The following is a 25,375-nucleotide window of genomic DNA, read 5'->3' on the forward strand; positions in this document are numbered from 1 at the left end:
TGAAGGGACCTCAGCCCCTAGGAGTTGGCCCCTCTATTGGTCACATTCACACCATACCTTTAAAGCCACATGGCTTCCCCCAAAGAATCCTGGAAACTGTGGTTTGCCAAAGTTGCTGGGAACTGCAGCTTCTTTGAGGGGCAAACTACACTTCCCACAATTCTTTTGGGGCGAAGCCATGTGATTTAAAGGTATGTTGTGAATGTGACCCATAGGAGTCAACTCCTGGGGTTGAGATCCCTTCACCCCAATAAAATATTTGAGCTGCGCCCCTCCCACAAGTTGATGAGCACTTTCATTCAAATATGATTTAAATGTGTGGCATGGTTGTGATTAGAGTCTTTTTGGGACGTTTTTGTTTGTGTGGCTTTTCCGTTTTTGTGACTGTAACTTGTTCTTCGTTTTACGGGACTCACTTGTGACTTTGTTTTTATGACTTGTTTTTGAGACTGTGTGGAACCCAGTACAGCTACTGATTGACTGATTGTGTGACTGCGAAAATGGATAAAAGCCCCCACCCCATCCAAACAATGACTATCATCAGTGCACGTAAGGGGGGAAAAATGAATTTTAATTATCATCATCTACAATACTCTTGGGACGCGGGTGGCGCTGTGGGTAAAACCTCAGTGCCTAGGACTCGTCGATCGCATGGTCGGCGGTTCGAATCCCCACGGCGGGGTGCGCTCCCGTCGTTCGGTCCCAGCGCCTGCCAACCTAGCAGTTCGAAAGCACCTCCGGGTGCAAGTAGATAAATAGGGACCGCTTACCAGCAGGAAGGTAAATGGCGTTCCGTGTGCTGCGCTGGCTCGCCAGATGCAGCTTGTCACGCTGGCCACGTGACCCGAAGTGTCTGCGGACAGCGCTGGCTCCCGGCCTATAGAGTGAGATGAGCGCACAACCCTAGAGTCTGGCAAGACTGGCCCGTACGGGCAGGGGTACCTTTACCTTTACCTTTACAATACTCTTATTTATTTTATAGTACAGTACATTGATCATTCCTTTCATTTTATGGATCGATGGTCTCGTTAGATAGTAAAATTTATGTTAAATTGCTGTTTTAGGGGTTGTTGTTTTTTAAAGCCTGGAACGGATTAATCCGTTTTGCATTACTTTCTATGGGAAAGCGCGCCTTGGTTTTGGAACGCTTTGGTTTTGGAACGGACTTCCGGAACGGATTAAGTTTGGGAACCAAGGTACCGCTGTATCTGAAAAGTAGAAATAAAAAATTAATTAATTACATACGCCTGTGGTAATAATGCTACACAGAAGCGAAGAGGGAGAATTTAGACCCTATTTGTCCTAGAAATGCTGACCCCGAGCCGGGCCTTATACCCCGCTTAAGCCCTTCCTCTAGCCCTCCCTCGTGGCGGGTTTTTGGTTTTCAGCCACTGGAAGGCAGAGTCTCCTTTGGCCCCACGAGAGCCTCGGAGCTGCTTCTTTCGGCAGGCAGAAGCGAGCGGGATCCGTGCACGAGTAGCCATTTCTTCCCTTTGGAAGGGGAAGGGGGGAATAGCGCCCACTCCTTCTCTTCTGCTTATATGGTCAGGCGGGCAGGCGCAAGATTTGGGCAAAGGAAGGTAAGCCGCCGCCGCCTGTTGCATTTCCTGCCCGGGATTGGCGCGCTCTCTCCGCCGCCCCATGGCGACCATTGATTCCCAGGGAAGGGCTGGGGAGTCGGTCGGGGTTGGGGGGAGCCTGACGCCTCTGAATGCATTATATAGACAAGCGGATCGGAATTCGTGGCAGGCAAGGATTCAACGGCGTCGTTGCCTAGGCGTCGTCCCCTCTCCGCCCCCCCCCCCCAGCACCGTAACAACACGCCTTTTAAAGTTGATAAAAATGGAAAAACGCGGAGGGAAGCTTCGGGCGCAGTGCGCTTGGGCATGATGCGCGCGGATTTAATCCGGTGCCCAAAGGATTGCGCACGAGGCGCCACCGCCACGGAACCGAATTCTCCCATCCGGCGGCAAATCCACCCCCCCCATCAAAACCCCATTTCCTTCCCGCTTTCCTCCCCTCCCCCCACCCACCCCAACAACTCCCGTTTTTAAACCGGAATGGAACTGAGCCTCGATAAAGCTGCCTCATTGGGAAATGAGGCTGCTAAATCTACATTTTTCTGGCTGGTACCGATTCTATAGTTCGGTGGGCAGCACGTAGTATTTTCCACGGGGATCTACACCCGGAGGGAACCGTGGGGTGGGGTGGAGGGGTGTTACTGAATGACAAGGCTGCAAATGCAACAGGAGCAGGAGTTTTTTTGGGGGGACGGGAGGTTGGCCTTAGCAGGTGCAGAGGGAAGAGGGTCGGACGCCCAACCCCAGCAGCCAGTCTCTTTACTTCCGAGGAGATCCTTTCACCCACCCACTCACCCCTCGCCTCCCCCGGGGTGCCTGGAATGAAAACGGAGCTGCCCAGATTGAGTAAATCAGGAGTAACCGCGGAGTACATGGCAGAGGACGTGATCTCGGAGAAGAGAGCGCGGCCGATCGGCGGGCGGGTCATGGATTGACATGCCCGGGTGGAAGAGAAGAGATCGCTGCCCGAGATCGAGAACCCTTTCCCGGGCTGGAGGAGGAGGAGAGGTAGAGGGACCTGGAGAGATCAGGTGCCCATTCAGGAAGCGGCACAACGCCCGCGCCTCTTTCGCGCCCAGGCTCCCAGGAGCAAGGCGAGGGCGGGGATCGCGCCAGACACCCGGAGTCCGTGACTCTCCGCCTGCACGTCCCAAGAAACTCTCGCGGCCGTGGAGCTGGGGGAGGGGGGGATCTGGCCCGCCCAAAGCAAGTCATCGCCCCGATCGCGTCTCCAAAGCGCCCTCCCTGCCAAGGGCAAAAAGCCCCCCATGGCTGGGGAGGGGGGCTGGCTGCCCAGTGTAAGAGCCCCCCCTCGATCTCCTAGGCGGCAGCACCTGTAGAGCACGAGGCGATCGAGTCCACTCGATCCCACCCCTTTCCCGCAACCTCCCCACGGCTCCGCAGAGCGAATCGAAGTCGTGCATGTGCTCCTGTCTCTCGCAAGGCGCTGCTCTGCTTGGTTTGCCACGCCCGGGTTTGCAGGACGCCGCCGAGCTGCTGGGGCCGCCGCCGCCGCCGCTGATCAGCATTCGGGGGGCGATCGGGGAAAGCGATCGGGCGATCGGGACGTGCCCTCCAGCTGGCCAGCGCCGCGCACCATGAGGCGAAGAGCGAGCGAGCAGCCGGCGGGGAGCGCTTGGCGTTGCCTTGGGATTTGGCCACACTGAAAAAAAAAGGCTGCTGGTGGTGGGGGAGACCCAAAACCAAGCGGGGAAACCCTTTTAATCCGGATCGGTTGCTACGGAGCGGACTCTCCGCCGGGATCGTGGGGAGGAAAGGCTCTCTCTCTCTCTCCCTCCCTCCAATGCCTCGCTTGCGTCGTCCCCGGGAAGGCGCGCAACAAATGGCAGCCAGGTCTGTGATCCGGGCTGCGGTAGCAGCAGCAGCAGCAGCAGCGACTCCCAGGTGAGGCGCAAAAGGCTCGGCACGCCGCAGCTCTCCATGCCCGCCTGCGCCTCGCCTTCCACGCCGCCTGAGTCACCCCGCTGCACTCGGTAAGGCGCTCGAATCCCCTGTCCCTCGGGTCCCCCCACCCTCTCCCAACTTCACTTTCATACGCGGGGAGGGGGGGTAAGGTGTGGTGTGTGTCCCCCCCTTTTTCTTAAAATTTGTTCAGTTCCCCTACTAACGCCTTCTTCCCTTGGTTGGTGACGCCTGTCGTAGAGGAGGAAGGGTGGGGAGTTCGTATCCCAAAGATCAGAAATGGGTGATATAGTGGCATGCCCTGGCTGGGACACTGTGGTCCTGACCTTAAAATGTGGCACTAGGGAGAGAAATTCTATGGCTGTGCATAGAAGAGGTTCTCAGCAAGTAGGAACTGGCTCTCTCTCTGTGTAATGCATTGCTATGTATGTGTCTCAAACTCCCCACCCTTGGTGTATTGATTATATTGGCACACAGCTAAGCTGTGCCAAATGAAATGTGTGCTTTGGTCCAGTGTTTTGCTAACTTGGGAGAGGTGAGCAAACTGGCAAACTACGTAAGAAATAGGGCAATGTAAAATAAAATTTAAAATGCCACACAAGAGGTAGCGGGAGCCTGTTTTAGAATACAAACAAAAGTATATTGATCCCACAAAAGGAAAACATTAAACCGAAAACTTGAGGCAGAACAGATTCTGGTGATATTGTAATATTTCCATGTCTTGTGTGGTGTATGTTGTGGCCTGTTGAGAACTCGAATCTTGGAAATGTGTTGTGATGGGATACAGGACGGTTTGCATGCTTAACTTTTGTGTTTGACTTCCATTACTGGACTGTAAATTACAGATGTGAATAAGTGTGTGGTTTGTTGACAAAGACCAGAATATATAACCTGTTTTATAAACTGACTCTCTCCTACTTCAGCCATGACCAGTACAATATCAGTTTCTGATATTTCTGTATTAGGTCCAGTTTAGTACAGCCAGAATAATTGGAAGAATAATTGGACCAGTTCTGCATTCCCTATTGCTTCAAATAATATTTGATAGCGAAATATGTGTTCAAATAAGTTTGCTGGGTTTTGTTTTGCTTACAGAATCCAAGATCTTCTCTTAAAAGAGTAATGATATAATGTAAAGGGCGAGATCCAGGTTCCTAAATGTGAATGGGAGCTTTGCCACTGACCTCAAGAGGCTATGGGCTTACACTCAGAATTAAAGTTGGACTTGGTCCTTCTGACCTCTGAAAACAATGAGTAATATTCTGTTTGTCTTCCAGCAGAAAAAAACACACCAGCTACAGCATAAATTTCCATTGCCTTTAAGTTGCTAAGAACTTCTACCTCTCGGGAGACATTTAACATTTTGTGCTGTTTGGGCCTTGAGTGATCTATTTTCCGAGTGAGACTGCAGAAATCATAATTGTAGCTTTTTGATGTTGAGAAAGATGATTACTAGTAAGTCACATGTTGTGCCAGAAGGAGAAGGCAATGGAAATAAAGATTTAATTGCAATAAATGAAATAAGCATTTCTGATGAGCTTTGATTCAAATGAAGTAAGGATATATTTAGACAAAGATGGGACTGGTCAAGACTTTCTCTTCATAGTGCTTTAAAAAAGGCCTCAAATCTAACCTTAACTGCAAGAAATAAGTCTATATTCAGATGATGAACTGTGATTTAAGATGGAGTAAAATAAAGATGGGTTTGGAGTTTGTAGTGCTTTAAACAGGGAGTTGGCTCAAAAGTGTCAAGTGTCTTGGGCCAGTTTGTATCTTTTGTGCTTGTCATTGTATATTGAACCAAGCTAAAGCTGTAACTGCTTACCTGAGGGTAAAGCCTATTGAACTCAATAAGATGTGCTTCTGAGTAGATCTGTCAAGCAAACAGTTGGGGTATAAATAAATAAATTAATTAATAAATATTAATATAATGATTATAGATTGCACTGCAAGTCGCTCAAATGGGAAGCATCTGAAACAGCTTTGGAAAGCAAGGCCATCTGTAATGGAGGGCTTGTTTATGTGATCATTTATCCTGGGATCACAAGCCATTAATTCACTTTAGCTCTTGGTTTGTTTACGCACTCAAGGGATGAACTGGAAGATAAAGTGAGTTGTGAAATCACATAGTCAGGAACTGTTGACTTCCTGCTCTTTTAACCCAGGATAAGCAATTGTATGAACAACAACAGAATCGTTATTTGTTCTGTGCAAACTCTGGTGGAGTGTTTTGCTCTGTGCAAGCCCCATGTTGGTGCATTAATAACCTGAAATTATTAGTGAGGTGTATTGCTGATTAGCTCAATCAGCAACTAAAGATCCCAGGTTAACAGTCCTAAGCCAATACCCTCAAGAAGCTCAGAAGCTTTATTAGCATGCCATCGGCGATTTGAAGGTGAACAGAAGCCAAGTGAAAATTTCAGTCCTTTCTCATCTGAAGACAAAATATTGGAAACTACTGAAAAATTAAAGATGATCACATTTCCATTTGACACTAAAAAAGAGTAGCATACTAATTCATATTTAATGTAGTTTGCCTACTTTTGCAATCACATAAGTCTGCTTTGCCTTATTTATGGGGAAATTTCCTTGGCCTTGATGAGTTTAGTTACTTGACCAAAAAATGAAGGATATAGCAACTTGCCATGCATATCAAAAAGATACTGGCTCAGTTTGCACATAACACTAAGTCAAACTTTGGCCTAGTGTGAACAAGCAAGCATGCTTGTGCACACTTGGAAAATTACAGCCACTTTGCTACTCCTATGTTGCTGCTGCACTGGAGGGAACTAAGCCATGGTTTGCTTAGCATGGCATGTAAACCCTGGGCTCATAGTTTGTTTTCCCCAAACAAGAACAAACCTTGGCTATCATTTGTGGGTTGCTTGGAGCTCATTCATGCTATAAACCATAGTTTATAGCTCAATATTATTTGTGAACAAGGCTAGTGTTTGAAAAAATGAAGGCATGATCCAACCAAGTGAAGCATTTTTCAATCCCATTGATTTCAGTGGGAGTCAAACATATACTTAAATCATATGGGAAGTTCAAGTACTTAGCTTTGTCAGGATTAGACCTTTGATGAGAAGCCGGTTTTGTTGTTGTTGTCAAACTGCAGTGTGGGGAAAGGGGAATAATAACTCTATAGCGTTGTTAAATGCCACTTTTGAAATATTTGTGTATCCCTTTGTCTGATTTCCTTGATTCTAGAGACCAGAACAATAAGAATATTTCCACATATTTCATTGGGCTTGGAGTTTTCTCCATAAAAAGAAAATGGGGAATTGGTCATGTGAAATTTTTAAATGGTAGAGGCCCTACAGAATATCAGCTGAATTCAATGAAGTTTCTAGAATTTCTAGCAAGTGATTTAAAAAACATACAAGACAATTTCTAAAGCACTGGAATTTATTTAGCAAATGCATTTTGAAAGCTTTGGTAAGGCAAGAAGTCATTTGCTTTAATCTGATGAGGAAATACGTTTGTGTTCACCTAATTGGGTGTTCTGGGGACCTGTTTAAAGCATTCATCCGATTGATCCTTCATGGTTCTAAATCTTGTGGAGAACCTACACAAGACCAGGCATTTGGTCTGCAGACATTTGCCTCTGAGTCAGGAAGGATGATGGCGAAGTTGGTTGAGGGATTGAGCTAGCAATCTCCTCCCCACTCTGTGATGGATTTAGAATGTCTGGTTGGAGCTGTCTCAATGGAGGAATGAAAACAGCAAACAGTAGTTCAAGTCTGATCATATTTATTTCGGAGCAGACAGCTGTTGCTTCATGGGCATTATAATTTGGCTCTGTACAGTGTGTGTCAGCAAGAGGTAGGGCCTCATAGACATTTATTTCTGTGTAGATAAATGTGCTTCCTCTTAATGAAAACAGTGCTCTCCTTAGGCAACCACTTACCAATGAGGCCCTTGTTACAGAGTTCCATATCACTCAGTGATTTAAGCTTTGCATGTTCACAATGATGCAACATTAACTGAAACATGTTATGCTTGAAAAATACATAGGGTTGGATCCCTAAGTTAGCTGCACTTAGTTCCCACTGACACCAATGCTCAAATAATTATCTTACATGGGAATTACTTCCAGGTAAGTGGGACAGGATTGCCCGGGTATAGAATTTTAGCCTTTTGTCTGGGCGCAACCTATTGCTCCTGGTGGTGCAGTTTTGCTGAATCATTGGGAACCGTTTTGCGGATGCTTGTGGCTTTCAGTGGATCCAGACTTTCCAATTATGCCATTCTTCACATTTAGTTAAAATAGCAACAAGATATAAATCTTGGTTCACCCTCCCCAGCACTGTAGCCACCTGTTTTGGGAGGAAGCCACTGATTTCCAGTCATCCTCTCTCCCATTATCCCACCGGTGAAAAGTCCTGTCAGAGCTGACAGCACCATCTGTTTGGCAGGGAAGACCCCTGCACGCGGCAAATCGTGTACAAACTTTGAATTGCCCTCCCCCACCCCCGTATTCAGAGAAAATACACAGAGAGAGTAAATTAAAATACTTCTGAGGGTCAGTCAATTGTGACTACATATATGAGTGTGTGTGTGTGTGTGTGTGTGTGTGTGTGTTTACCTACAAATAAAAATTGATGTTAAAATACTGCTGCAAACCTTGGACAAGTACAGCTCTTGACAAACACAACTTGGACCTGCTTTTGTTCAGGGAAATTCTTGGTTCATCCAGTCCTTACTGAAATATAATTTAAGCTGCATCCTGTTTGAATTTAAGCTTTCAGTTATTTGGGAACATTAACCGATGTGAAAAGCATCTTTTTTCCTGATCACATTTCCTGATACAGTATTTGATTCCAGGTCTTGATTTAGAGCGTTGTCAAGCCAAAAGCTTGTTATCATCAACGACTAAGGGGGGAAAATGCCAATGTTCAGAGCATACAATGGTTGTTTCTAATTCTGGCCAGTGCAATTCTATGGTCTGAGCTGCACCACAGGCGTCTGTATTTGGTTGAACAGGGACAGCATTGGAATGATAGGGTGGGACCTCATATTTTTGGCTTCTACCTCTCCAGAAGGATAACATTTCCATTCTTCACATTATGATGGCTCTGTGTCATGAGTACGATTGTGAAGGCATGTCTCATTCATAGGAAATATGAAAGTGCCTTATGCTTAGTCACTCATTGGTCCATTTTGCTCAGTAAATGGACACCAGGTATCTTCAACCTTTTCAGACCCGCCTTTAATCCAAGCATGCCTTTGGGGACCCATTTCTTAATATTTGCATGGTGGCAGTGCTTCCGTTGAAACTCAGTTAGTGGGTCCCAACCCACCAGTTGAAAACCAGTGGTCTACACTGTTTGGCAGTGGCTTTCTACAATTCTGGGACGCGGGTGGCACTGTGGGTTAAACCACAGAGCCTAGGACTTGCTGATCAGAAGGTTGGCGGTTTGAATCCCCGCGACGGGGTGAGCTCCCGTTGCTCGGTCCCTGCTCCTGCCAACCTAGCAGTTTGAAAGCACGTCAAAGTGCAAGTAGATAAATAGGTACCACTCCAGCGGGAAGGTAAGTGGTGTTTCCGTGCCCTGCTCTGGTTCGCCAGAAGCGGCTTAGTCATGCTGGCCACAGGACCTGGAGGCTGTACGCCGGCTCCCTCGGCCAATAAAGCAAGATGAGCGCCGCAACCCCAGAGTCGGCCACGACTGGACCTAATGGTCAGGGCTCCCTTTAGCTTTACTTTCTACAATTCCAGTGTGGAATCTTTCCCAGGCTCCCTGGAGATGCTGGGGATGAAAGTTGAGACCTTGTGCATGCAAAGCAGATGCTCTCCTGCTGTGCTACATTCCTTCCCCTCCCCGCACAGAGTGATCACAACTCCAGGGGCAGATTTAGGGGAGCATGACCAGTTCCCCCACATCCTACCGGTAGCCTAGTAAGCAGAAGGAGGCAGGAGGGCTCTGGCAGGGTCCTAGAGTCCTCCTGCCTCCATCTCAAAGCTTTCCCAGCTTTAGGAAGGAGGAAGGAGGGCTCTAGGATGCTGCCAGAGCCCCACGCCTCCTTCCCAAAGTGACTTTGGGGAGGCACCCCAAGGGCTATGGGGCGTGTGTATCAAATTTTGGCCTTGCACAGGACACTGTATTACCAAGGCCTGCCCCTGACAACTCCAAACCACTGAGTCTCCCTACCAAGGGAGTAGTGGGCGAAATGACATCTACCAATACTCGTTCTGCTTTCAGGATAGAGATTATTTGAAAAGGGTAAAGGGGAGGATGTATGAAAGATGGGCAAAAGGAGGATTAAGTAAATGCTTGGCTAGGTAAGAAGAAAAGGGGGAAAATATGGCATTTATGTGTTGTGGCTAAGAAGTCACAGTAGCAATCGGAGGACTAGCCATCATAGTTAAGTACCTTTCCCTTGGGATCCTGTGCTTGCAGTCAATTGTTTTGCTTAATTATCCTTCCTTAGATTGGGCCCCAGGTAGGTTTCTGCTAAAATCAAGTAAAAAAAGGAACAGCCATGAGCAATATTCTGGCAACAGGAGGGTGATATTTGAGGATTTCAGAGTAGTGGCTGGAGTATTTGAAGCCGCAGAACTAGCAAATGAAAGACGGGAGAATCTGTGTCACATTGGTAGATATGCCAAGACAGAGCCAAGAGACCTGTTTCCCCCAATATTGGATTTATTAGAAATTGAAAGCACAACCTTATGAGATATTACTTTTTTTTTTAACTGCTCTGTGGTGCACTGCTTTGGAGACCTTAGTATGCACATTCATTCTTCTTTTTATTGAAGGATAAATTCCAGACAACAGGGTAATAACAAGAAAGCCTTAAAGCGTTTCTGACTTTCTGGAGTCCCTCGCCAAGAAAAAGGAGAATTCAGCCTGCTTTTGTGCCTTGGTTTTTCCCTTTAGTGCACAGGCTCAGCTGTGGAGCTTGTGGAGCAAGCACCTCTGTTTCCTACAGAACTTATCAGTTTTTATGCACTTGTAATTAAAACACAAAGCTTCTGGGTTAAAGGCGGTGGCTTCTAGGCAGACTTGCGCCCCAACACTGAAAAAGAAAGCTCTTAAACGCCGATGTGAATGTTACAAGATGTATTCCTGTGGCACCGCACTTCTTAACAGATGGCTTACCCTTCAGTCACGCTGTGGCAGAATGACGGCATGTTCTGCTATTGTGGATCAAGTCATATTGCTGCTGGCTGGTGGTCACCCTGCCCAGCAAGCAGCATGTGTATTTTTAACAGTGACATAGAACACAGCCACGTTTTATTTAATTTATGTATGTTGATTGAGGACAGCCGCAAAGGGCAGAGACTTTTGCAGTAAAGGGGAAGCCCTGGGGTTTCAAACCAAGGTACACAAAAATAGGTGGGTAGGGAGGAGGGACCATGTGGTTTAAATGTTGCTTCTCCCTGCTCTAGTCTCAAGCTTACTTCATGTGTGGAAAGCTTGTAAAATGTCAGGACCCACCAAACTGTTACCACCCTTGCTTTGACATGTGTCACCCTCTATATGGACTATGGCTCTGTGTTCAAGGATGAAGCCCTTATGGAAAACAAAAACAAAAAAACGGGGGGTGGCATTTAGTGTAAATGTTCTAGGGGAAATATTTCCACTGCAACCCTGGCTCTGTTCAGCTGGAAGACAGGCTGCTTATATCAGGCACTGCTGGCCCAGATATTAACGCATTTTCCAAATAGGCAGGCATGCAGTGCAAGTAACTTCGGATTGTTTAGTCAAGGTAGTGGAGTTCCCTTGTAAAGGACCGACTGAGATAACATCAGAGCTTTTCTAGAAATGAACTCTTGGAAAGGGACTTTGCTGTGAGTCCTAGAAGACCTGCTCCCTGCCTTGCAGATCTGGCCTGGAAAGGCAGCCTTGACTGACTCCAGCTACAAAAGCAGAGACTGATGAACAGAGTCTTGGGCTGGGGTTTTGTTGGGAGTGGGTTTGTTGCTGTTGCTGGTGTTATTATTATTTTTTGTATTTTTGTTTTGGATCTTATGTTTTATGTGGAAACGGTTTGATTTGGTTGTGTACTTCTGCTATATTGTTTATTGTTAATGACTACTTTTGCTATCTTTGTAATTATATAATTGTTTATATGTTGTAAGCTGCCTTGAGCATGGTTTTAACTTTGGAAAAGCAGCATAATAATAATCAGGGCTCTTTTTTTCAGCTGGAGCTTAGTGGAGCTCAGCTCTGGCACCTCTCAGGTACCATTCTAAGAGAACAAGGGATAAGATCATAGTGAGCTCTGGCGCCTATTTTTCTAGAAAAATAGCACTGATTATAATAATTTGTTATTTATTTGGCATACAAATGACATGATTGATTGATTGATTAACTGATTATTGGGAGAGAATAGCAAAATTCCAGTGTGATAGTTGACTGTGGATAGTTGACTGTGGAGGCTGTTTCGGGGATAAAAGGGAAAGAAAAGAAGGAGAAGTGATGCTGTATTTAGCCACAGAGGCTACAGGGGAAAACTGGATGGGGTGTATTGCATAGAAACTGAAAATCCATCAAGAGAAAATGAGGGTTGTACCTTTCCTTCCATACGCTCTGTCCAGTGCAGGAACTATTCACATTAGGCTAAGCTCCAAAAGAGAAAGTAAAAAAGAGGAGATTGTCATTGGCTACGGCAAGGCTTTCCTGGATGGAGTCTGCTGAAATGGGAGTGCAGAAAAAGAGCACCAAAGCCAGGACTCCTGATGAAGCCAAGCTGAGTTTATTCCAGCAAGATCCTTTTGTGGGAACACCGGGACTTCAAGGTTTCGGAGATGAAAGACCAGGTACCCATCAAAGAAATATAAAACTGCTTCTGAAATCAAATCACCATGTGCTGCCTTGTAGAGTTTCTCTGGGAATATCTAAGGGGAATCTTGGGGTCTGAGACAGACCCAACTATAGCCTTGATGACAAAGACTCACCAAAGAGTAGGGCGATCATGCCTTGTTGATTTCTAGATACAGAAAGGGGAGGTGATTTTCTTCCACCTGTTTAACAGAGCAAGGGTCTAGGCTTTAGGTGGAGTTAAGTTAGTGGCACTGTGGGTTAAACCACAGAGCCTAGGACTTGCTGATCAGAAGGTCGGCGGTTCGAATCCCCGCGGCGGGGTGAGCTCCCGTTGCTCGGTCCCAGCTCCTGCCAACCTAGCAGTTCGAAAGCATGCCAGTGCAAGTAGATAAATAGGTACCGCTCTGGCGGGAAGGTAAACGGTGTTTCCGTGCGCTGCTCTGGTTCACCAGAAGCGGCTTAGTCATGCTGGCCACGTGACCCGGAAGCTGTACGCTGGCTCCCTCGGCCACTAAAACAAGATGAGTGCCGCAACCCCAGAGTTGTCCGTGACTTGACCTAATGGTCAGGGGTCCCTTTACCTTTACAAAACATACTAGAGATTTCAGGGCTCTTCATAGCTAATCAATAGGTGATAAAGTGTGGCTTTTACTAGATTAGGAACTGGAGGAATGCTGGTCATTAAGCATTTCAGGATGTTTCCTGCTAATGTTTGCTTGTTTCTTAAATATCTTCTTTAGCTTATGTTTCACAAAGTGATCGTAGGGTTGGTTGCAACATAATTGAAACAGCAACAGCAAGAACAATAACAACTTTTTCTTTCTACCCTGCCCATCTGGCTGGGTTTCCTCAGCCACTCTGGGTGGCTTTCAACAGAACATTAAAAACAGAATAAAACTTCAAACATTAAAAACTTCCCTAAACAATTTTAAGTTAAACACAGGTTAAAAACACAGCATTTAAAGTCCATCCATACAGACACCCAGAATCGTGGCAGAAGCCAGTGAAACAGATTGGGCATTTGGGCAACGGGAGAAGACCTAGGTGTTGACTCCACTCATGTTTCTAGGAATGGAATGGGGAGAGAATTCCTTAGTCAGGATGCCACCACAGAGTAAACCCTACAGTGTGACACCGCCTAGTGTATATCCACCGCGGTAGGGCAAAGCAAAGGACCTGGGAAGGCTGATACAGGGCGATACGTTCCTTCATATATCTGGATCCTAATTTGTTTTTCAGTATCTTAAATGAATAGGAAGCCACTGTATATCTTTCAGAATCGGTGTCATGATCCCTGCTAACTCCTCCGGTCAACGTTCTGGCAGCTGTGTTCTCCAATCGCTGTAGCTTCCAGACTGTTTTCAAGGTGTAAGGTGCATCTTAGTAAGCCAAGCGGGAGGTTATCATAGCATGGGTCATTGTGGCTAGGTTATCTCAGGCTACAAATGGCCATAGCTGGTGAGTCAGTCAGAGCTGGTGCAGTGGCACTCTGTACTTCGGAAGTGACCTGAGCATCTAGTGACAAGCCTGGATCAAGGAGTACTCCTAGTCTATACACCTGCTCTTTCAAGAGGAATTCAGCTCCATCTATCTCATTGGGATTCAGCCTCAGTTTATTACCCCTCATCCAGCCCATTACTTCCTCCAAGTACAGGCCCAGTACCTGCATTACTTCATCTGACTCGCATGGCAATAACAACAACAACAACAACAACAATTTATTATTTATACCCTGCCCATCTGGCTGGGCTTCCCCAGCCACTCTGGGCAGCTTCCAACAAAATATTAAAATACAGTAATGCATCAAACATTAAAAGCTTCCCTAAACAGGGCTGCCTTCAGATGTCTTCTAAAAGTCTGGTAGTAGTAGTTCTCTTTGACATCTGGTGGGAGGGCGTTCCACAGGGCGGGTGCCACTACTGAGAAGGCCCGCTGCCTGGTTCCCTGTAACTTGGCTTCTCACAGGGAGGGAACTGCCAGAAGGCCCTCGGCGCTGGACCTCAGTGTCCGGGTAGAACGATGGAGGTGGAGACGCTCCTTCAGATATACTGGACCGAGGCCGTTTAGGGCTTTAAAGGTCAGCACCAACACTTTGAATTGTGCTCGGAAACGTACTGGGAGCCAATGTAAAAACCGGACCCCTGGCCTCTCCAATTTCAGTAAAGGGATTTGACAGGAAACTTTCAAATGTACCTTCTCCTAGTTTGCTAGGTCCTCATGAGCATTTGTCTTCCTGGGCAAAATGCAGCTTTTTGAGTAAGGTCCTTGGGCGAGGACACACAAAATGACACTGCAACAGTGCTCTCCAGCAAGAAAACTGAACCCAGCCCACCAGCCTTGCATGGTGGCCTGCCACCTTGACAGCTGTCTCATTTTTGTAGTTGTAGATATGCAGCAAAACAGGAGGATTAGGGAGGCCCTCGGGCAGCTTGGTGGACCATATGGTTGTTAAAGGTATGCATCTAAAAATGAGGAAATGCGTTGATAGGTGTTTTCAGCTCATACACAATGCTGTTGTCCTAGAAAAAGAGGTGCCGGAACTCACAATGAAGGAATACAGAGAGTAGAACCTCATCCAGGTTGATGAGGAACTCACAACGAACATCTCCCTCATTCTCTTAGAATGGCAATGGTGCCCACCTGAGAGGTGCCAGAACTGAATTCCAGCTAGTTCTGGTTGGGGAAAAAAAGTTCTGCTTATGCACATGCTTGAACCAGGAGAGCTCATATACAGGGGTGGAGAGCCTCAGGCCCAAGGCCTAGAAGTGGCCCTTCAAACTGCTTTATCTGGCCCTCAGGCCTCTCCCTAGGCCACATCACCTTTCCAGGTAGCACCCCTCAGTTGTGCTCTGCACTCGACTTGAAGTTCTTTTTCCTGTCTGGAATGGAACATTGAGCTTCATAATGCCTCTTGCTTGCAGTGTGTGTGTATATCTGTAGGAAGAAGCCTCTACTTTTAGCATGGTGGGAATGTATCCTACTGTAGAAAGATGATGATGATGATGATGATGATTTTATTTGTACCCTGCCCTCCCCAGCCGGAGCTGGGCTCAGAGTGGCTAACATCATATAAATAATACAATATGCATAAAAACAAGCAATCAATCAATTAAAATGCATCCCAAAATTAATTCAAATAAATTAAAATTAAAGTTAAAACTGAACAAATGACAATCCTCAGGTTAAAATTGAAAGCGGTTAATACTCGCCAGGACCAACTGTTTCTACTGATATTATAAGGACCCATGAGCAGGCTGGGAAACCTCCTTTGTTCTTGTTCTTATACAAAGAGAAAAAAAAAGAGAAGACTGAACCCTGACCAAAGGCCTGGCGGAAGAGCTCCGTCTTGCAGGCCCTGCAGAAGGATGTCAAATCTCGCAGGGCCCTGTCCTCTTGTGAGAGAGCATTCCACCAGGCCGGGGCCACGGCAGAAAAGGTCGAGGCCAATCTAATAGATAATAGATGCAGTTGTGTAGCATCGGTTGCCGGCGTCTGGGGCAGGCAAGCTGCCAATGCCGCCTGAGCCAAGGGAGCCCAACCAGCCAATGCGGCCCTTGGCGGGTGAATCCACCCAGCGTCTGCAGAGAGGAGCAGCATGCTGGGCCATGCTGGGGTTGCCCCTTGCTTACCCCCATCTGTGCCCGCTCACCGTGAGCCTGAGCTGCTCTGCTGCCTTTGCTTAGGTGGGGTGGGGATCCCTGTGGAAGTCAGTGCCTGAATGGGGGCACCTGGTTGTGCCCCCTCAGAATTTTGCACCCAGGGCCATGGTCCCCCTGTCCCCCCTCCACTATATTGCTGAATAAATGTGCCCATTGTTCTGCCCCAATTTTGACACTGGCTCTTCCCATCACCAGAATGCGGTCCCTGCAAGGTTTGCCGCAAGGAAATGTGGCCCTCATTCTGAACAGTGTTTCCTACTCGTGAATGAATGAATGGATCTTTATTTGCATCAGTCATCGACCATAGCAATAAAACAACAATACGGCATACAAATAATAGAAATAAAAAGTCAATTATATAAAATACATTTTAGGGTTTTGAATCAATAGTCACATAGTGGAACTTATTCTAATTGCCCCAGCTAAAAACCTTGCAACCTTTGCTGTCACCTGCTCATCTTGATCTGCCAAGAGAAAGGACACCGTGGCAGTGGTTGGGCGACCCGGAATGGACAATAAAAGAGGGGTGATAATCTCATTCCTCAAGTCTTTATAAAGAGTGCAAGCCAGAAGAGCATGTGCCACCGATTCGGGACTGCCATCTCCACAGGGACATAAGTGTTTTTCATGTGGAATCTGTTGGAATCGTCCCTCAAGTACAGCCGAGGGCAATACATTCAATCTTGCGAGAGTAAAAGCACGTGTATATTTTGGAATTGCTTGGTTATGCAGATAGGGTGCCAGAGAGTCAAAATGGGAAGGTAGAAAATAGTTATACCATGGGCAAAATTTCCTTATTGTGGCCAAGTTGTCCAGAGCTCCGCAGATTTTAATTGAGATTTAATTGTTTTTCCTACTTATGTGTTATACGTTCCGTTTTTGGAAATTAGTTTTTGGGAAGGAGGGGATCATGTCTGACTTGGACATATACTGGGACAAAAGTAATGCATTTGTATTATATATTTCTTGGCACTGAATATTAACAATGTATTGTCTCGTTTTTTTAAATAAGCATTAGCTTGCTCTTACTGCTAAAACAAAACAAAATCAAATTCTTGGGTGTTATTGGTTCTCCAGCAGACATTATGTGGGAACACTGTTTTTTGTGTTTTTAAAGGGTATGGATTTTCAGTGCTTGATGTGCTTCACATACATCATCTCTGTAATTCTGGTAACAAGAATTGGAAGGCCAAAATTTGCAGCTCCATTTGACAGATAGTAAAAGTAAGAGGAAGTGGAGGTGTTGAGTCCGCAGCTGAGTGGAGTTTTAAATGGCTGTGGGAGGGGAGGGCATAGACATAAAGCTCATGCTGTAAAGCACCACAAAGTAGATTACTCACGATTAACGAATAATTGTCCACACTTAATTGCATGCAGATTGAACAGTATGGTGTACGTTAGCTGAAATGTCAACCTGGAATGGTTGTCTGGCCTTTGAATAGGGTTGCTTTGTTTGGCGAAGATGAGCTGATGTTGTGAGGGAAAAGGTTGGCCTTCATTTTCTTATAATTTATTCAACCATTCTTCCCAATAATTGTGTAGGCCCTTATTTGTAGCAATCTGTGATGTGGCCAGACAGGATGCCGGACTAGACCACTGGCCTGATCTGTTCTTATTTAGAATTGCACACTGGAACAGTTCAGCTTTTAGAACTGTAGAAACCTTTTGTTACAGTTCCCATTGAACTGTGAATCTGTCGTTTTAGACTTTTGAATGTGAGGCAATAATGAAAAACATGGAATTTGGCCAGTGTACAAATTCTCCCTTGCAAGAGTCTGCTGCTTTGTTAATTTTCAATTTGAGTCAGTCTGCAAGTCTATCAGGAGTTTTCTGAAGACTTCTTTTTCACCAGCTTAAGTTCCAGTTCCCCGTCAAACTCCTTTCTCCCCCTAGAGCTCGGTTTATCTCTTTCCATTTCCTCATTATATTCTCATCAGCTGTGCCTTAGCTGCTAATTGGTCTCTAGGCGCAAACATATCCAGCAGAAAAGTCCCACAGAGGGTAGGATTGGGATGTTGAAGGATCTTTTCTTAGTATATGCTCTCTTGGAAAAAAAACCCACCCACCTCCAGTCAGAGGGGTTTCCAGTAAGATACAGGAGCACCAATATTTGACTGTTTACCCTGGGGCATTTAAATGAGACTAATGGGGAAGCTCTGATGGTTCTGTAGAGTAGTAAAAGCACACGAGAAAGGTGAGGAAAGAGGAGAAAGAATAAAACAGCAGAGAAGAAAGCTTCTTAAAGATAATAGTAATGGGCACAATTCTACCAAAAACAAACATTTCTAAATCCCGTTGACTTCCAAAAATTACATTTTTAAATGTACTTAAACTTTCCCCTAAATCAGTGCGGCTGAAAAATGTTTAACTTTGGCTTAATAACAATAACAACAATAAACTGCCTTTCATCTGAAGATCAGTGGGTAGTTCACAACATACCGTATTTTTCGCTCTATAAGACGCACCAGACCACAAAACGCACCTAGTTTTTGGAGGAGGAAAACAAGAAAAAAAATATTCTGAATCTCAGAAGCCAGAACAGCAAGAGGGATCGCTGCGCAGTAAAAGCAGCAATCCCTCTTGATCTTCTGGCTTCTGGGATAGCTGCGCAGCCTGCATTCACTCCATAAGACGCACACACATTTCCCCTTACTTTTTAGGAGGGAAAAAGTGAGTCTTATAGAGCAAAAAATATGGTAAAAATACAAAATGGGAACACAAAATACGTAATACATAAAATACATAATAAAGACATAATAATTTTTTTAAAGCTACAGCTGTTATTTCTGATAGGTGACTGCAGTATGGATGCTATGGGGCCACTGCTTTTGAATGTCCAGTGTCTAATCTGTTTAAAGTTTTTAGGACAGGCAGCAGATTTCTGATTAGCATACTGCTTATGATATTCTAGAGATATTTTAATAGGAGATTTATATATCTATAAGAATATTTATAAACTGTCAAGGTAGTGTACATTAAGATACTGTATATTTTGCTCTATAAGACTCACTTTTTCCCTCCTAAAAAGTAAGGGGAAATGTGTGGGTGTCTTATGGAGCGAATGCAGGCTGCGCAGCTATCCCAGAAGCCAGAACAGCAAGTGGGATTGCTGCTTTTACTGCGCAGCGATCCCTCTTGCTGTTCTGGCTTCTGAGATTCAGAATATTTTTTTTCTTGTTTTCCTCCTCCAAAAACCAGGTGCGTTTTGTGGTCTGGTGCGTCTTATAGAGCGAAAAATACGGTAATCAAAAATTATAAAATAAAATAAAAATACAGTACAAAGTGCAGCTGGATTTCCCGCATTGGCAAGTGGGGTGGAATAGACTATCTTTGAGGTCTCTTCCAACTTTCTTACTCTAGAGCATGGGTAGGCAAACTAAGGCCCGGGGGCCGGATGCAGCCCAATCGCCTTCTAAATCTGGCCTGCAGATGGTCTGGGAATCAGCGTGTTTTTACATGAGTAGAATATGTCCTTTTATTTAAAATGCATCTCTGGGTTATTTGTGGGGCATAGGAATTTGTTCTGTTGTTTTTTTCTCCAAAATATAGCCCGGCCCCCCACAAGGTATGAGGGACAGTGGACCAGTCCCCTGCTGAAAAGGTTTGCTGACCTCTACGTAGCGTTTCAGATTTTGGTCTAGGACAGAAGAAATCATAGAAATCCCTACTTGATCATAAAGCTCGTCAGTTGACTTTGCACTAGTCACTTTCTCCCAGCCTGACTTTTTGGTTTGTGTGTGTGTCAGGGAACTGCCATCGGAGCCAGGAGGAGAGGGAGGGCTCCAGAGCGATTCCAGAGAGCGTCCCGGGAGGGAGAGAAGCAGCACATCTTCTGGGGAAGGAAATCAGCGTAGCACCAGTGGAGAAGGGGGGCAGATGGGGGAATCGGCGAGGTGGGTCCATGACTCTTCGCCGGGGACCAGCGGGGAGAGCACGGGTCCTCCGCTGCCCACACCCTCCCTGCGCAGAAGGCTTCCGCGCAGGGAGACTAGGCGGAGACTAGGCGCCAAAGAACTTCTTTGCTGGAAGAAGTTCAAGAAATGCCCACTGACGGATTCTGCCAGCGATTGAGACAGCCACAGGTGAGTGGCTGTCTGGACAGAAAAGGTTCACTCAGGCAACCCAGTCAGGTGTGGCGCCGATTTACGCACGAGCAACCCCTAGAACCATTACAGTGTGTGTGTGTGTGTGTGTGTGTGTTGTTGTTGTTGTTGTTGTTTTACACAGGGTTGCCAGATTAATAACCTGAGTGGGAGGAGAACTATCTATGCTTGTCTGAACCCCATAGAGAGAGGACAGGATTATAAGTGACTAATACCAAAGCCTTGTAGCTAATTCCCACTCAGGTTGCGGCCCTGCGGTCACTTCTACTCTCTGCCTCACTTTCCCTCTGTGCTGCCCCTTCAGCTTGCCTTTCCTGGACCCACAAGTCCAATTCTCCCGACCAGAAATAGCATAGGGACTAATTCCATTCCAGTTTCCATGTCGCCACCATGTTAGGCTCTCTGATTTTCTTCTCTTTTCTTACTTGGAAAAAAGCTAGAGAGAGCATTGTAATCGTGGGGCGAAGTTTCCATCGTCACTATCCTGCATCTTGGCTTTGCCATCAGAATACTGACATTGCTGTTCACTGCAAGTGAATGAATGGGAAATTAGAAGCCGCCCTGTTGGATTGCCATCCAAAATGTGTGTTTGTTTTTCAGAGTTCATTGCTTTTTAGAAAGATCACTAATTTTAGCTTCTTGAAGGTTCTGTTCTGTTGATGAGCCAGCCTTTTCCTCCTCCCCCTCGTTTCTTTTAGCTCATAGCTAAACGAAAATCCAGAATCTCCAAAGTAATTGCAGGTAAGTGTGGGGTAAATTGCCTTTTTTGTCTGTGTTCAAGAATGAGGACGGCTTCACACATGACATTTGTGCGTGCCATCTGGGTGAAAACAGTAAAAACATTTAATTAGCAGAATGTACAAGTCTTGGGAGCTGCTGCCAGTTGTAGATTCCTGTTGTGTGTATACCCAGTGAAATTAATCTACCTTGGTTCTCAAACTTAATCTGTTCCGGGAGTCCGTTCGGCTCCTGAAACCATTCGAAAACCAAGGCACAGCTTCCAGTTGGCTGCCGGAGTTTCCTGCACTCAAATGGAAGCTGTCTCGGACGTTCGGCTTCCGAAAAAACGTTCACAAACTGGAACACTTCCGAGTTTGTTTGGGAGCTGATTTGTTCGACAACTAAGCCATTCGAGAACCAAGGTACCACTGTATGTATATTTCCTTAAAGACTGTTTACAATACATCTTTAACATGTGGTTGTTTCTTGGCCCATCCAAAGGGAAGTGATAACTGTGTAAGAAAAATCCTTCGTTAAGTGCCCTTGAGAGAATATCCCGACCTGAGTCTGCTATGCTGGTATCTGGTTTTGAAACTATGCAGGCCAAGCAAATGAAAGGAATATGGCAGTTTATGAATTGACCTGTACTGGGGTTTATGGCCTGTGGCAGTTGCTAATCAGTTCATAAAGATTTTTAAACTGCAGTGGTATTTGACTATTGGATCTGAGTGAGAGTAATCATGCCGTAGCTGAAGTGGGAAAAAGAGTTGATTAAAAACACACACACAGGAAAACCGTAGATGTTCAAAGTACTACATTTGCGTTAATGTTGCGAGTTATTGGAGTCTGATTGAGCCTGTCCTCCCACAGCTTAATTGCATTAATGCAGGCACAGGCAAACTCGGCCCTCCAGATGTTTTGGGACTACAACTCCCATCATCCCTAGCTAACAGGGCCAGTGGTCAGGGATGATGGGAATTGTAGTCTGAAAGCATCTGCATTAATGCAACTGTGCCTGCATTAATGCAACTGTAATGTTGACTTCCTGCAAATCATGGTTAGTCTTCCTCATAGCCCAATTGATTTAGCCGTTCATTGGCACCAGTGTTAACTGAGGGCAAAGTTGTCTAGGGTTTTTGTCAGGGATCTGAACCTGCAGATTGATATCAGTCAAGCTTCTGTTGAAAATACCCGAAATATTTCCTCTTTCTGTATGTAATGTTGTGGTGTTTGTTTACCAATAATGTGAGTTTTGTATGTTTGGCAGTTAATGTTTGGTACCATTTGGGTTACCGTAAAAGCAAACTACGACACCTGCGTAGTTCTGCTTTGTGAATAAACCCACAAAAGTCATTAGCCTACTGGGGGCTGACAGAGGAGAGGCTGAGATCTCACTTGCATTCATCCACTGCCTTTCTGTGATGGACACAAGGGAAGGGGCTTTCCTCTTCTGGCTTTCTCCTTAGTTTTCGTGCTGGCCACTGAGAGAAAACAGAACACTCAATTTCTGCCCCGGTTGTTTGCTTACTTGCCTGCATGGAATTCCTTGTCGCCTATGGCTACCAGGCCAGGGCTTAAATCCAAGGTTGGCATTGGTACTGCAGCTCATATGACCTTAATGCATTTTTTAAAGTGCAATTATGGGCTTGGCAAAGTCATAGCAGATGAGATGACAAACTGCTGCAGAAACGCCATGATCTTCCTGGTATGAAAATGCATAAAGTATGAGCTTCCAAAGGTTTCCCTATTCCAAATTCTATGCAGATAAGCCACCAGCTTCTTCAGAAGGTTCAGAACTTGTCTGATTGAAATATAACTTTACCCTTGAAAAGAGCATCCTTTTCCCCCCTGTTATCGAGAGTACTATTTTTTAAATAAAAAAAAACATAGTTGGTTTTCATTGATCATGATATATTATTGCATATTTAAGCGGGGGTCAAATTCTCCCTGTCCTTGTCCTGTTTCACTGTGGATCTTGCCAGCAAAGCTGTTTTTAATTAACCACAAGTTCAGCAAGGTTACTCCAATGTAGAGAGGTTCTCTGGAGGCAGCCAGCCATTTGGATACGAAAAACTCTATCTGGGATTTATGGTAACCAATTCCCATATAGCCCAGGATCTATTTGTGCTTCAGCTTGATTTGGGGAGTTGATGTAGAACGAAGGTCAAAATTGGGTTTATGTTGTAGCTGGAGGGTATGCATGCTATTTTTACTTTTACTTTTTTGTTTACTTTTTTAAAAAAGTACCTAGCCCACCTTATCTCAGGAGGACAGATTTCAGCAAATCTTCTACAGCAAGCAGGGATGGACTTGGGGTAGAAAACCATGTATAAACAACCTTTCCTGACCTGAGGCTGGTGTAAAGTCAGAAATAAATTGCATATAATAGCTGAAAATCCCAGTTTCTGTGAGAATGATATCTCTTTCCAAATCCATCTTCTGTGGACCATTCCTTTTCCCCTCCCAATAAGCCCAATAAGTAAGTTCCTTGGATTCAGTAGGACTTATTCCTGAGGAGTGAAAGAATGTGCATAGGATTCCAGACTTAACTTCTGAGCAGCTATTCAAAGGGTTGTGCTGACTGGCATTTTCAAATGCCATTTAGAACTGTGAAGCATAGAGTTGTCTTGTCCTGTCGGGGACTGTGGGCGCTTCGTTCTCGCCTAAATTACCCGTAGCTTATTTCGAATGTCTCATATCGTTGCGCCACTTCCTTTCGGAGTTTTGCTTTCGTATGAGGAGATCAGCCGTGCATTAAAAGTTTCCTGCTCTCTTGAGTCAAAATGGTATTCTTCAGTTTCCATGGATGGTGATCCTGTTCAAACAAACAAGACTTTTGTGAAGGAAGGTGACGAAGTGAAACAAAGTGTAATAAGATGCAACATCTCAAAACTGCTGGTACCAGCATGAATACTTTTTTTATCTCCTGTATTTTTTGAAAGGCATCCAAAAATTTGTTTCTTTGTGCATTCTTCCTCCCCACCCCCACACACTCCAGCTGAATCCATTTATATAGTGAACTACTTTTTTTTACCAGCCCTTAATTAAACCTGTGGAACAGGGAATAGAAATTGAGATCTGTATTATTTTTATTCTCAGTTTTTAATTGTCAGTGGGTAAGAGCAAAGGAAGACAGTACAGTGGTACCTCAGGTTACATACGCTTCAGGTTACATATGCTTCAGGTTACAGACTCCACTAACCCAGAAATATTACCTCAGGTTAAGAACTTTGCTTCAGGATGAGAACAGAAATCGTGCTCTGGTGGCGTGGCGGCAGCGGGAGGCCCCATTAGCTAAAGTGGTGCTTCAGGTTAAGAACAGTTTCAGGTTAAGAACAGACCTCCAGAACGAATCAAGTACTTAACCCGAGGTACCACTGTATTTAAAAACTGCCATATTCACAGAGTTGTCGCAAGGATTTACAGCTAGATAACACGTGTGTGAGCTGCTCTGAACATTTCAGAGTTCTGTACAAATCTTGAGGCAGTTGGAAGCATGATCAGGGGATTTGTACCTGCGCAAAGGCTTTTTGTGTAGTTGGGAATGGGGAAAGCATGCTTTACTGTTTGGAAAAAAGATATATGTTTTAGTAGATGGATCTGGTTCCTGATTCAGATTCCTTCAATTCGTTTGTCGGTTCTGAACATTCTGTTTAAAGTTTTGTCATCACTTCCGCTTCCTCTCTGTAGACAGTTGCACCACAAGGATACTGGCAGCCTTATGAAAACGTGAGATATGAAATGAAAAGGGGCAGACTCCACAGCGAGCAGAGGAGAGCAGGCAGTTCATCCTGGCCAGGAAACAAGCCTCAAGGCCCCAAGAGGAGGGCCACTGCTATTTTCACTAGGCAGAACAACCAAGAAGGCCATTTTGTTTCACACAGCCAGTGTTGGAGAGGTTGGACTGAAACACAATAGCAGACCTTGAGCTTTAGCCCTGTATGGGGGGAAAACCTAAGACCGTGTCTTGACAGTGGTCTGGTGAAAGGTTAAACTGCTGCATGCAGACCCAGCCCCAAACATCGCCATCTGTGTCTGCGGCTCTTTTAGAGGTTCTGAAAGAGCATACAATTGAGCTGGCCCTGGCTTAGGGTCAGAAGAAGCACCTTAGGTTCAATTTGGGGCCTTTTATGCATAACGAATGGGACGTGGGTGGCGCTGTGGGTTAAACCACAGAGCCTAGGACTTGCCGATCAGAAGGTCGGCGGTTCGAATCCCCGCGACGGGGTGAGCTCCCGTTGCTCGGTCCCTGCTCCTGCCAACCTAGCAGTTCAAAAGCACGTCAAAGTGCAAGTAGATAAATAGGTACCGCTCCGGCAGGAAGGTAAACGGCGTTTCCGTGCGCTGCTCTCGTTCGCCAGAAATGGCTTAGTCATGCTGGCCACATGACCCGGAAGCTGTACACCGGCTCCCTCGGCCAATAAAGCAAGATGAGCGCTGCAACCCCAGAGTCGGCCATGACTGGACCTAATGGTCAGGGGTCCCTTCACCTTTACTATTCATAACAAAGCACAAAGCTGGCATAGGCACTCTCCTGGGCTTCCGCACCAACAGTGCCTAGCTCTAGGGCAGTGTTCCCCAAATTTCGGTCTCCGGCTGTTTTTGGACTACAACTC

General features: G+C 45.6%; 1 protein-coding gene across 5 annotated transcripts in view; it reads left to right on the forward strand.

Annotated features, from left to right (window-relative positions):
• The first annotated feature begins 1,403 nt into the window (after positions 1-1,403).
• The window catches only part of LRRC3B (leucine rich repeat containing 3B), a 64,966-nt gene continuing 40,994 nt past the window's right edge, over positions 1,404-25,375 (forward strand). For 3 of the 5 annotated variants that reach the window (XM_080975076.1, XM_080975078.1, XM_080975079.1), the window contains exon 1: positions 2,113-3,574. The gene's annotated coding sequence lies outside the window, so the exon portion shown is untranslated. Of the gene's footprint in view, positions 1,581-2,112; positions 3,575-25,375 lie in introns of those variants that run through there. The other 2 variants (XM_080975077.1, XM_080975080.1) reach the window with 1 other exon arrangement.

This window comes from Podarcis pityusensis (assembly GCF_964106645.2).
Source record: "Podarcis pityusensis genome assembly, chromosome: 12".
Taxonomy (NCBI): Eukaryota; Metazoa; Chordata; class Lepidosauria; order Squamata; family Lacertidae; genus Podarcis; species Podarcis pityusensis.